This window comes from Ciconia boyciana, chromosome 8 (genome assembly GCF_034638445.1).
Source record: "Ciconia boyciana chromosome 8, ASM3463844v1, whole genome shotgun sequence".
NCBI classification, from domain to species: Eukaryota; Metazoa; Chordata; class Aves; order Ciconiiformes; family Ciconiidae; genus Ciconia; species Ciconia boyciana.
Window position 1 is genome coordinate 27,760,889 of NC_132941.1, and position 13,783 is coordinate 27,774,671.

General features: G+C 38.3%; 1 long non-coding RNA gene across 1 annotated transcript in view; it reads right to left on the reverse strand.

The window, feature by feature from the left end:
• Window positions 1-3,965: 3,965 nt before the first annotated feature.
• LOC140655302 (uncharacterized) overlaps window positions 3,966-13,783 on the reverse strand; it is a 39,507-nt gene continuing 29,689 nt past the window's right edge. The window contains exon 3 of the long non-coding RNA XR_012043748.1: window positions 3,966-4,021. This is a non-coding gene — a long non-coding RNA (uncharacterized lncRNA). The remainder of the gene's footprint in view (window positions 4,022-13,783) is intronic.

The window sequence follows — 13,783 nt, forward strand, 5'->3', positions numbered from 1 at the left end:
AAAAGAAGAGCGTTAGTCTGTAAATTATGTGGGTGATTTTTTTTATTATTCCTTTAAAAAAGAAGCAGCAGCTCAGGTAATGCAAGAATATACAGAATATGAACACCAAAGGACAAGGGAAAAGAGGGAGAGAGAGAAAAGCATTAATAGAGATAAAAGTAAAAGGGGGATGGACAATGAGATTACTCCAGGGTCTAGACTCAGTTTAATTAATGCATTGGGCAAGGCTGGAGAAAACTATCATTTTTGTAAACCAATGCAGTGTGCTTCAGGAACAGAACAGAGGAACTAGAAATATTGTACAGGATGGGAAAACAGATAACAGAAAGATAATGGCTATCATGACGCCATGATGCAAGAACAGAAAGGAGGAAAGAGTAGAAATAAAGGTGGCGGTGAGCATTTTAAGTATATTACTAGGTAAACTTTGAAGAAATAAATACGGAAACAGATAGAACAATACCAGCTGGTAAAAGACACTTTCCTAGAAGACTGCTATAAATCTCACGGGAGACAGGCAGAGGTCACTAATGTTACTCAGGAGACACATTCCAAAACAGACAGTCTAAAGCAACAAGAGATCAGTGCCCTACTGCTGTGTTGCTCCTAAGTGCCTGTTGTTTTACCAAGTGGATGATACAGCATATTGCAGACATATTGCTCAGGGGAAGGAGCAGCTATTGCTCTCACAAGGTCCTACTGCAAACCAGCAACAGACTCTTGCATTGCTATAGAAGGCAGTAGCTTTCCTGGTTTATGCTTGAGAAACAGGGCCATAATAACAGTAGAGTCTGGTTGTTTCCTGGGTTAGTGGTAGGGCCTCACTATTTCCTTAGGTAATTCACAGGCTTTGACACAACAAAATATATATTACACAATATATACACACAACAAAATACTACACACAATATATACACACAGTGAAATATATATTAAGCCAAAAATAATCAATACTATGTTAGTTAAATTTTTAGTTATTAACATTATTACCCACTATGGAAAACAGCTGATGAGATAATGAGTTGGTTCCATTTATGGCCAGTTAAAGGATAAATAAAAACAGACTGTAAACAAATGTTTTCCATTAAAAAAAAAAAAAAAGACAAAAAAAAATTAAGAGCACTAGTACCTGAAATGACCTGAATAGCCTCAGGACTTAAACTAACTCAGAAATTTAAAATAATCTAAAACTTTTCTCTAAAGAAAAGGAAAGAACTTCTTCAGAAGGCCTCCAGCCCTAACTGGATGATAATCATCCCTGAAGAGATATTAGATACACACTAGAAGGAAAATAAGCAGCACAAGAAAGCTACATCTTAGAGACAAAACTGTAAGAATCATTCGAGAATGGCCCTAAATGAAATGTTTTCTACATAGTAACAAGTGTCTTCAGTCCTATAATAGAGAACATAAAAAAGAAGAAAATACATGAAGATTCTATGAGAATGGATTTAAGATTATTTTTTAGAATTTTTTTTTTAGAATTAATACTTGTCTTTGGCTTTCAATAAGGAAAAAAATGAAGAGTCTAAGGCAAAAACCACACCATCTAATGGGAATAAAGTACTGAAATGGATGTTGCCACTGTGAAAAAAGAAACACAGATCAAAGGATTTAATGTGCTTACACTGCGAGGACCAGATAGTCTCCATTCCAGAATATATGAAAGCATACAGAGATGAAGTGCAAGTGAAATAGGACAGGCCTCTATCAAATGGAGGTGAGGCACTGCCTGACCTAAAAGGAGCTGAAATCATACTTACACTTCAGAGAGAGGTCAAAAGGTGAGCCAAGCAACAGCATATCCATTAATTTTATCTCAATGATACTCAAGGCTCTTGAACACATTCTGTAGAAAAGCATAATCGAAAACATGGAGGTAAACAGAACAGTGAGATTCAGCATGATAGACTGTATCCAACTGAACAGGTAGCTTGCTATGGTATGGCAACTCTGTATTGTTTTGGCTTGCCAGTAAGGCAAAGGAAACATGATAGACCTAATCGATGTGGACTTCTATAAAGCATTCAAAATAATACCATTGTGAAAAAATAGCTAAACCCGATAATATGGACATTAGGTAAATCTGTAAAACAAGTAAGGAACTGGCCAAGAGGAAAGAGGAAGAAGGAGAGAGGATAATATAAAATGCAAAGTCAGGCATTTATTGACTAATTGCAGGAACTCTTCTGAAATGCTGGGAGCTTAGCACCTGGAAATTACAAGAAAACAGAGCACAGTGGTGAGACCTTCTCTAGAACACAGCTGCAAAGCTGCTCCCCAGATCTCAGTCAGGATCAGACCCAGAGCAGGCAAGAGGGTGATTAAAGGCTCTCCCCCAAGAAGAGATGAAAAAAAGACTAAAAGAATTTCTTGTTTAGCCCACCAAAATGCCAGCTGTAAAGAAATACAGCTGTGTTAAATATACACAGTGGGAAGGTGAAAGAAGTTCAAGCATAGTGCTGACAAAGGACAGATGGGTTTAAACTGGCAGGAGACGAGTCTTGTAGGGACAGGTGAACCCCTCCAGCCCTGTGGTTTCTGTTCATAAGCACTTCACAACAATAATTTCATCATAAATGCCTCTTGATGTTGAGTATACTGAAATTCATCTTGCACTGAAGACATTGTGTGTGAATTTGGTAACCAGAGAACATATTACACTGTAATAGTTGGTTTCTATATACTTGGGGGGCGGGTGGTCTTTTATCTCTGTATCATCAGAGGGAGAAAAAAATCCCTCTCAGCTGACAAGCTCAATAAGAGTCACAGGAGCATAGGATATTTCAGCTCAGAAAGGACTTCAGAAGATTTCTAGTCCACCCTCCTGCTCATGGCAGGGTCAGCTGCATGAGGTTAAATGTTGGTACTCACAGCTTTATCCACTCTGGTCTTGGAAAGCTCCAAGGATGGAGGCTGCACCACCTCCCTTAGCAACCTGTTCCACTGATTAAAAGATTTGATTGGGATAAAGTTTTTCCTTATCCAGCTGGAGAAAAAAAAAACAAACCCACCCCCTCCAAACCACAACCAAACTATGAAAGTGAATTTAGCAGAAAAAGATTATATGTAATAACGTAACAATTGTCTTAGCTCAGACTTCTCTCTTTTATGAAGTACTGATTTAAATAAGTAATAGTTCTAAACCCATGGAGTAGAAGAGTTCAGGTAAAACATAATGTTTAACTCTTAATTCTAGTCACCAGGTTCAAATCTAAGTGCAGACCAGGAACTGGATAGTAGCATTAGCAGCCAGTTCTACAGATATGTTTGAGATACACAAGCCAGCAACCAAAGCTAGGTGTATCCTGCCTTCAAAAAAGAGAGAAGACCAGCAATACCAGCCTGCACATACCCCACAACACAGAACAGGCAACGAGAACTGCTCTGATCTCACCCTGGAAGGCGAGTTAGTAGAGACTGCAGGGCAGGACTCCTGTCTTTCTGGAGTGCAGACTTTGCTTCTAACAGGATCACAATTCCCTGCTCTATTCTTATGAACAGCACAGAAGAAACAGTTGTAAACTGCTTTGGATTTAAGGTTGTTATTAGGACATCCTTCTGGTGGTTTGGATAGGTACAGACCAAAACAAACTGATCAAATCTTCTGCTAAACCTCCATTAGATAGACAGACAGAGAGATAGATAGGTTAGATAGCTATCTGCCAGAAAGAGCAGTGGGCTAAATTGTCTCCTCAGGTCCTTTCTAATTCTGTGATTCAACCACTGAGCACACAAAGCACAAAACAAGCAGCTCTGGAATACTTGCCCCAGTTTTCTTTGTTGTTTGTAATAATCCATGCTATGGCAGAAGCAAAGGAACAGACACCACGCACCTCAAGAGACAGCAAGAAAATTGGTTTGTTACACTGAGTAGAGCTACTCACTTTATTAAATCCTTGACACCTGTTTAGGATTTGGTCAAACACAAACTCTTTCATTTAATTCCAGTGCACACACTCTGGCCCACATGCCTTCCAGAAACCTCAAGGACAGTCCTCATTTCAACGTGCTCAAAAATCTGAAAGCGATAGAGAATGAGATATCAGTTAAGGGAAGGAGAACAGAAGCAGGATGTAAGTTAATTCTATTCACTGTAGGCAGCATGACAGAAATGGGTCTTTAAGATGGACATCAGTGTGCACAGTCCTTGGAGAAAAGTGCTTGAGATGCTTGAGAGCCAGCAGAGAGGTTCCACGAATGAAGTGACATTACCTTTCCCTTGTGGGTTTTCTGAAGAACAAATTTCACCTGACCCAGTACAATAATACTTTAAAAAAAATTAGAGATTTAAGCAAAGAGAGGACAGCAGATATTTTTTTTTCTTGGCCTGGAAATGTATACTGAAAAAGAAACCACCTAGTACCTGCTCTGTATAGACTATGAAGCTCAACATAGCAGGCAATTTGTGTGAGTGCATGTGAGTGTTTACAGCTCATTTAATGTTCGTAAGCAAATTAACAGGACTATATCTCCAAGAATATACTATATTAGTATCAACTAAATATTTGTTGACAGTTCAAATAACTTTTTTTATTTTCATGAACTAGTTCTAATCACTGTTAACAAGTTGTACAACATACTTGTAATCTTTACAAATACTAATCTTTTAAAAAATACTAAAGATTTGTTGAATTTCCCAGCTACCTATAGTTTTGGTAGATTGATGTCATGAAGAAAAATAAATTTCACAGAAGATTCTTTTTTCTTTTACAGAAACTAACATCCTAAACTATTTCACAGTGTTTCAAGTGCCTCCTGAAAAACTACAGAATTACTCAATTTCCATTAAAACATTGGATGTAGACCTGACCCCAGTTGATGGTAATAACTTCTGTTTGTGGCATGTATCTTAAGTAAACATACCATTACAGTAAGACATACTTTAAGACAAAGAAATTAAGTTTAACTCATGAGCATTACAAATTAAAATTATTGTTCATTCCTTTTGCATTAGTATAGTAATCCCACAGAAACAGGTCAATATATTTTAGCTTGAATGGAGCCCCCTTAGATATTCTTTGATGCTAAAATGAATCCAACATTTCTCGGATGAGTATTTTAGTTAATTGTTTTCTTTTATTTTCCCGTTCATCCTACTGGTGCTTTAAAGGAGCCACTGCTTTTGTCTATTCTTATTTTAGCTTTTTGTTTGTTTAATTACCTCATCTGAAATTCTGTTTTGTAAATCAATTTCTTCTTTCAAGTGCTGATTAAGAGCAAACACTCAACAAGTATAAACACAAACAACAGAAGTTTCCCATTCTGATGCCCAGAAGCTGCACTTCCTTTTACTATGAGCCATTTTTTAATATTTTCAGGTACTGAACACATGACTTGTTTTAACATATGTGGATTTTGTCTTGGCTTAGCATGTTTTATCAGAGTCTGCTTTACAACGAAGAGCATGTGGAGATGTGGTGATCCTCTGGAGGAACATTATCTCCAAAGACTAGACTATACCTTCCAGGGATGGTGACCAACTAAGGGCCTTGGTGATTTTGACAGGCACAACGAGCCCTTGTGCTGTGCAATGCTGGAACTGCAACTCTGGAAATAGTACTTTTTCTTTCCCAGAATAATTTTTTATGAAAACCGTAATTGCTGGTGACACCAGTAGGGCTGACTGAGAGTGTTCACCATAATCCTAAAATGCATGTCCATTGTTGTGGGGCACTAGCAATTTCTTCCCTTTTTTAATTCAGTAGCAATTTCTTCCATTGCTTTTGACATATTCTCTTACCAAATTACTAATTTATACTAAATGGAGCTAACAGAATTGCACATGTTGGGCAGTATTTGTTTCAAGCCAATAAGGCTTGAAGTTCTTGTTAAAATTCTCCAACTCTCTAACCCTTAAGAATCTCTAATTATTTCCTCTTTCCATCCCATCCCATCCCTCAAGAGGGTTTACATTTTTTGAAACTTACAAATCAAGGTAAACAAAGGTTGAAGAATTGGCTCTTTATGAGCAGAATCACATTTGGGGAGTTTACAACCAACCATTTCTAAATATTAAGAAGGGAGGTTTTTAGATGTGAAAGGCAAAAAGCCAGAATTAGCCTTTAGAATTAGTCTGTACTATTTATGTATCTTACATCTTATTATTTTGGATAGATGATGGTGCATAATAGCAAACACACTTTGGAGTACATATGTGAGACACTTCAAAAAGTAGCTCAGATGTCTGTCTTCTCCAATGATCTTGATCATCTAATACTGAAATTCCATAGTTGCCAGACAGCTCTTCTGCAGCTAACAGATCAGAGTTTTTATCATCTTTTGTGCAACATTAGGCTCACCATGGTGTCTGCTGGGGTGTGTGTAGAAGAAATGGGGTTGTCTGTGTGTTTTACCTTAATGTCTGTATGTAGCTTGGGGTACAGAAACAACTTCAACTTCAAGAGTTATGTGACAATCACACAACTAAACCTAAGTAATTCCCTATTTATAGGCCCAAATATCTCCATTTTAAATAAGCCTTGCCCAGGACAGAATTTGCAGAACAGATTAGGCCTACAGATCTTCTTAAATCAGTGTGGACATTTCTAGGTAGAAGGTCTACAGGGCTACAGAAAAGAAAGACCAACAAAAGAAGCTCTTGAAATAACACTGTGTTAATTTTTTTTTTTTTTTAAATAAATTCTGGCTCAGAGCAAGATCTGTGATTCTTTATGACTGTTATATGCTATTGTGGCACAGGATGATTCATTTTAAACTAGTGTAAAGAAGACAGCAAAAAAGACAAGCCTTAACTGTATTTCCAGTGTAATGAATCCATGGAATAGTCTCTGTAAAGTCCAGACATTACATTAAAAGAAAATGAAGAAGCTGGGCATATTTGATATATGCTTGATATACTGTACAATGATGCATACAATAATATATTAAAAAAGTAATGAGAGCTTAATTCCAAAAGAAACAATGAACAGGACATACAGAAGTCCTATGTGGAATTTCTGGAACTCTACACAGAAGTCCTCCAGGATTAGATAGAGACATATGAAACTGAGTATGAACTCAAACTGTTTCAATACCTGGAAACTGAAAAGATCAAGTTTTGCAATGGCTTCTGTGCAAACAATGACTAATAAATTAGGATTCTTCAGCTTGAGAAAGATGACTGACCAAGAGACAACGAAGTCCTATACATGAATGACGTGGAAAGGAGGAATAGGGTGTTGTTTTCGTTTGCTTCCGTTTTTTTACTGTACCTTCCAGTACTAGAAGCAGGTGGCATCCAGCAAAGCTTCAAGTAACAGATTTAGAAGAATCAAATGGGGTTGGTTCTTCACACAACATGTGGGTGAGCCACAGAACTCTTTGCCACAGGATGCTGTGGACAATAAAAGGGAGACTGGACAAATTAAATGGACAAATGGAAGAAGAATCTCTCAAGAGAAACCCAGAAACTCTCTGAGGCACAAACATTTACAGGGAAGTGTCTCTACATGTTTCCTCTACTGTTACACCCCTTCCTGTTGGACACTGCCAAAGACAGGACACTAAGTTAGATTGGTTCCACACAGATTGCCTGTAATGAATGTTCTTACACTTTAAAAGGCAGTTGACATGCTTGACACATGACAACTAAATATTAGACATAAGACTTTTTAGAATTACATCGCTGGGCTCTGTATGCCCTGTTCCCTGCTCCAGCCTGTTTCATCTGGGCTGGAGGCTTAAAAAGGCTGTTATTAGCGAAAAGATATACCCTTAGCATAAAATCACCTACAGAATCACTGCAAACTGCAGAATTTAAAAGAACTCAGGAAATTTTTCAAACTTTCACCTTCAGGGTAGGCTGTTCCATATATTTTTCTCTGCTATAACATTACTGAAAAATTTGTCTCCAATTGCTAGCTTAATGCTCTTGCACTGACCCAAATCCTTACTTAACTGACATCTTGGAGATTCAGTGGAAGTACCACCATTCACTTTGAAAGGGTAAGATTTGATGCATTTGATGATTTGACATTGCTGTTCTACTGTTCGTTTGATAGTAGCTCTAGCTACAAAGAATCAAAGCATCTCTAATTCCACCATGGACAGCCTTGATATTCTAGCTGCCCAGATCTTCTTTTTTTTGGGGGGGTGGGATCACACAAATCCCCAAACCCAATGGAAAATATTTCCAAAGAGGACATCATAACTTTTTTTTTTTTTTTTTTTTTTTTTTAGATCCTTAATTGGACAAGACTTGCCTTCTCCATTATCATTGTTTAAAGATGCATTTTGACCTGTATTTTGAAGACCCTTTCTCCAGTCAGACCTGCAGCTACCAAGAATAAATAAAAAACCCACTTATATTACCAAGTAAATAAAACACACAGCCTATCTAGGATTGTAGTGTTTCTGCATTTGCTGTATGATTACCAGTTTCTAAAGGGCTTAATTACAAAACGCTCTGTAACAGTATTTAGCACTTGTAGCACTTAATGTTACAACTGTTCCTTAGAGATCAGTCTAGCTCCCAAGTCTCCTTGGTGCTGTGAACCACAACAGCAAAATCCTTGCGTGGCCAAGATACACAAACCAGACACTACTTGCTTTGGGAGTAGTTCATAGGTGAGAGAGGCCAATGGATCCCTCAAGGTCCCGAATAGTATGCACGAGGCTGGGCATCCTGCAGCATTTCCCAGAGACCTGCTGATGGCAGCCCCAGGAGCCCTTCTGGGCTTTCTTCCTCCACATTCAGTACTCTGAACGACATGTTGGGGAGATATTTAGCAGTTTAACAGCATGTATTTCAAGTACTTCCTGCTCATCAGACCTATCTCTCATGTCTTGCTGCTGGAACAGATGTATTTAAATCGTTTTGATTTCCAGTTGTGTATGTGTCTCTGTGTATTAGTACATAAAGAAAAAGATAACGATATGTTTATATACAAACGAAAGTACAGAGTCTGAAACAAAAGGCTTCCTCATAGTAGGGAAATGGTGTATGCTTTCTGAGTAGTGCACTTGGGTTCAGATGTTGCGTTGCTGATGAGGTGCTGAAGCAGAAGGCTGTAGTGATCCTGTGCAGGAGCTCAGTTTTGAAGTTGCTGGCAGTAGTAATAACTTGAAAGAAACACTTGAATATTGAGCTTTTAATTTTTTTGTTTATGCTTTCATAAAATGAAAGCAAAGAACATTTTAAATGAAAAATTAGCTCAAAAGGTATTTCAATTCACAGTATTAAAACGTAGCATCATAGTTTTCAGGCTTTTTCTTCTGATATGAACAATTCAGCAAATATGACAAAATAAAAAAATATTATTAAATGCTGACAAGCCATAACTCTGCATTTTTTTTGCCCTCAAAAACAATTGTTCACTGAAGAATGCCACCCATGTGTATTTTCCAAAGACAAAACATATTGGTAGTCAGCTGGGTATATGTAATCTTCACCTCTCTGGGCCTCCTGCTCCCCATGTCCTCACTGAATTGAATGCTGTACTTCCTTACACATCCATAGTGCCTAGCACTATTCGATTATAATGAAATCTTTTTCCACTATGTCTTGCATCAGTGTTGCTGCCACTGAGCCTGCTTTTTTCCTCCACTTCAATTTTGAACACATTCATGTAACCACTGCATGAGGAACTGTTTGTGACTGAAAGTCTGGTTAGGTACATTACAACCTTGGCTCAGTTCTGCTAAGAAAATCGTTGCTAAGGCATGAGAAAGTATATGAGCTAAAGTAACGTAAGGTAAGAAAGGTAATCATGCTAACAGCAGAGCAATAATTGCAACAGTAATAGCTGGCAGATCAAGAATTCAAGGAGAAAACATACTGACACAAAGTTGTACACAACTCAAAGAAAAGAAAAGAAAAAGGGTAGTAGACAGCATCTCAGCAACATCAAGGATCAGCCCATTCCAAGAAGTGACAGAGACCAACACTTCTCCAGCTGTCTGACAGCTGCCTCGTCAGTGGAAACTCATTAAGTGTTGTGAGCACATTAACACTTAGCACATTAGGTGGTAGCCAATGAAGGACACCTTTCTATTCTTGCCTGTACTCTATTTAGTGAGTCTCTTACTGAGCCATAAAGATGCCTGAAAAAGTGACCCACTGTGCATTCAGAATGCCCTCAGAGCTAAAGGAATCGGGCTTCCTCACTGGCCTCTAAGCATCAAGGAAATCCAAGGATTGATGGATTTTTTAAAATGTACCTACTGCCCACAGGTTTCCTTTGCTGTGCTTGGTTTTCCTTTGCTATGGAGAAATTCAACTTCTGCCCATCAAAAACATAAGGAAAAGCAAAACCAAACAAACAAAATCCTTTGCGGGTTCGTAAGGGTAGGATTTGGCAATTTCAAGGAGCTCCAGAAATTGAGATGGAAAATCTTACCACATAGCAGAATATTTCCTATTTTTCTCTTTGAAACAAACAAGTACTAGTGACATTATGTCAAACAGAAACTTTTCTTCTCCCGTTTGATTAATTTTTTTTCCTTGCTTGTTGAGTGAAAACATGCACAAGTGAAAAGTGAATGCAAAAGAACAAAAAATAGGACAGTCAGGAACATGAGCAGGGAAAATTCCTGAGATAGAGCTGTCTATGAAGTACTTTCACAGAGCATTACTTTTATTCAATACAGAGGAATTTGATTTCACTACATCACAGGCCATCCATTCAATGAAGTCATTCTGATCTGTCTTTATTTTTCCTGGCTGTATTTCTTTTTTCACTGTTGCCTTCTTCCCCTACCAACCAGTCTGGAACAAAGTGCTTACATTAAATGAGAAAAAGAATGGCTAGTGTTACTTCACCCACCAGCTGTAAGATCACTTAAAATGCTTTGAAACCAAGCAAGAACAAATTATAGATTTCTAACATCCTTATTTGAATCCACAATATGCCCAACATTATAGGGGTCTATAGAGAGCCCTCACCCCATTTCTGGCCAAAGAAGGAAAAGAGATTACATGAGATCACAAGGCAGGGCAAAGAAGTCCAGCAGAAGATACTGTCTTGATTTGGATTAATAGATGGGATGGCTCACCTCGTGGAGGTGGCTCACTCTCTCCATTAAGAGTCCAGCGAGAGCTGATGACTAGCTAAGACCAATTTGTAGACAATTGGAAAGGCAGAAGGTGTTGGATTTTGCAAATCTTCTTGACAGTAGGGAACATTTATATTAATAAATTCTGAGCCATTTCAAGTCAACTCTATAACTTGTTTGTATATTATTCAAAAAAACAGTGCATATCAGATAAAAAAAGGCCACAACCAAGATGTTGAGAAGCTGCAAACAAGAATGGATTGCAGTCACGGTATGCATCTTCAGATTCAACAGTTTGTTCTCTTAATATTTTTTATTCAACTGGCAATATCAAGATGAATACCTGTTTTCCCTTAACGCTCTTTTCCTGAGAATACTGGCACTCTGTAGACTGCCAGCCAAAATAATATATTTCTAAGTTGAGAAGACTTAAAGAATCTAGGAAGACAACAGCAACAAATTCTGAGGAACAACACTGCTGGCTGGAAAAAAAGCGAAGCAGACAGCCTCAATGGCAGCCATGAAAAACAAATAAACCTTGATTCACTCAGATATAAATGTCTGAGAAAGGCACATACTAGGCCTGACATTTAGATTTTTGTTCCTTTTGTTATACTTTTCAGAAGAGGTTTTATTTACTCACATTTCCACAGATTTCTTTCTTTAAAACAATATTCTGGAGGGGAGTGGGTGTTGAGATCAGTATGCAAAACCAGTGTATGGCTTAGGAGCACTATATATACACCCTGTATGTACACACAGACCAGTATTACGTTAATCAGTCAGTACAGAATTATGGATATGTATTGAAGAAGATAATGAGTTCTTACCCATCTGCCTACCAATAGAAGACCTCACACTCATGAAATTAAAAGCCTTGCTGATCAGGACCAAAGTAAAATTAGGAAATTCATTCCACTGCCCATCATGTCATTTCTCTGCAGTAAGAACCTTTCAGACCTCCAGCGGGTTCTGTGCTTGACCAACCCTTAAATAGAGCTTAAATGCAGAGCACAGCATAAAACCGCAGTCAATATGCTCAAAAAATCACCTCAGTCGCCCCCCCCCCACCCCCATTTGGAAAAAAGGTGCCCAAAGGTGCCTTGGAGCTGTACAGAAGCTTAGCCCACATGCCAGCACACCACCTCTAGTCTCATTTAAGTTACATGAACCACCCTGATTGTTTATCTGGTGGTCAGCTCCAACCTACTGGCTGTGATCACTTCCTTTAATTTTTCTTCTCTTATTATTTCTTTCTGGCCTGTTTAAGTGAAAAACCTTGCTGACAAAGCAGAATATTTCCAAGGCATCTTAAAGCCTTCCAAAAGATCTATGTAGGTCTATTAACATCATTACATTCCCTCTGGCTTTCTTCATATTCTGGCTTTCTTTATATTTGGTCTCCTCTAGACTTTTTGCTGTTCTGTGTTTGTAGTGCACAGCACAAAGAGCCTGCAGTCTGCGTCTGGGACTCTGAAGACATTTTACCTTCTTTTGGGTAAAGATACACCCTTCCCTGTGCATTCAATGGACTTGTTGCCTAATTCAGCAGCAGAGTCAGACATCACTGACCACTGAAACATGTAATTACCTTTGAGACTCTGGCCCCTGCTTACTGCAGCCTACATGTAAGAGAGTATTGGAAACTATGCAAAAAAGCTCTTCTTAAGAGGCAAATTTTCTTAAGTTGTAAGCTGCCTTCTAAAAGTCTTAAAAAAATAGAAGCACTTAAAGGTAACTTTATTCTTTCTTAACTTCTTCTGATAATATTAGAAATAATACATTCATCAGTCTTTCACAGAAATCTCTGTTACCCTAGGACTATTCTGCAATCCAACATTCTCCTTGATTTAGTCTCAGAACACAGCACCCATCCCTGCAAGGAGCAACACCTGCATATCACAAAGAAGATCACCAAATGTGAAAATCATTCTGGAGCTACCAGAGGAAAAATGGCTGAAGGAAACATCAGAAATTTTAATCAAGAATTTCTCTGATTCCATATTGCTGCTTCTCATGTAAGGATGGGTGGCAACCAGGATGCTTCCAAAATTCCTGACTCCTTTTGGCTATCATAAAGCTAAAGATTGTGCAGACTTTGGGAACCTCCCTTCAGAACTGTTGCAAGGCCCACACCCAGCAGAAAAGAAACCCTACTACAAGCACAAACACTGTATTGGTCTGTCTTCCAAGTTTTGGGATGGAGAGCCTGTCAGGAAAGGTCCACACATGGAGGGGGCAACAGTATACCCAGCTAGAGAGTTACATCTGCTTCCTTGAAAGCCACACTGTAAATGCTAACATTTTAAGTATGGCTACGGTCCAGTATATTATTCCACAGAAACACACTATTATTCCTTTCACAGATGTCTTTCACTGGAAACTTTTGCTTGTTCAGTGAGCAAACCAAAACCAGACTGTTCAACTAAGAACATTGCAAGCTTAACCCTGTCCCTGAAATGCAAGTAAGAATACCATTCACCACCTCATTATCTTACTAAAAATACTGAATTCAAAACTTATCTGTCAATAATTATAATGACGTATGAAGGCGAGTAAAGAGGTTTGTTCTTCATAGCTCTTCATACCCAAACCATAGTCCAGACTTTGGCAAACTTAAACTAGAATGTTATAGAAGTGTACATAAACAGGTGAAGCTACGAAATGATACTTTCCTGACTCGCTCTGTGTTCCTAAACTGGTTGTCATTATTGGCATACAAGAGAAATAGATTTGATTCTTGAACTTAACATCAAAATTCCCTGTGCTTTCCTCCAACTTCATGGGA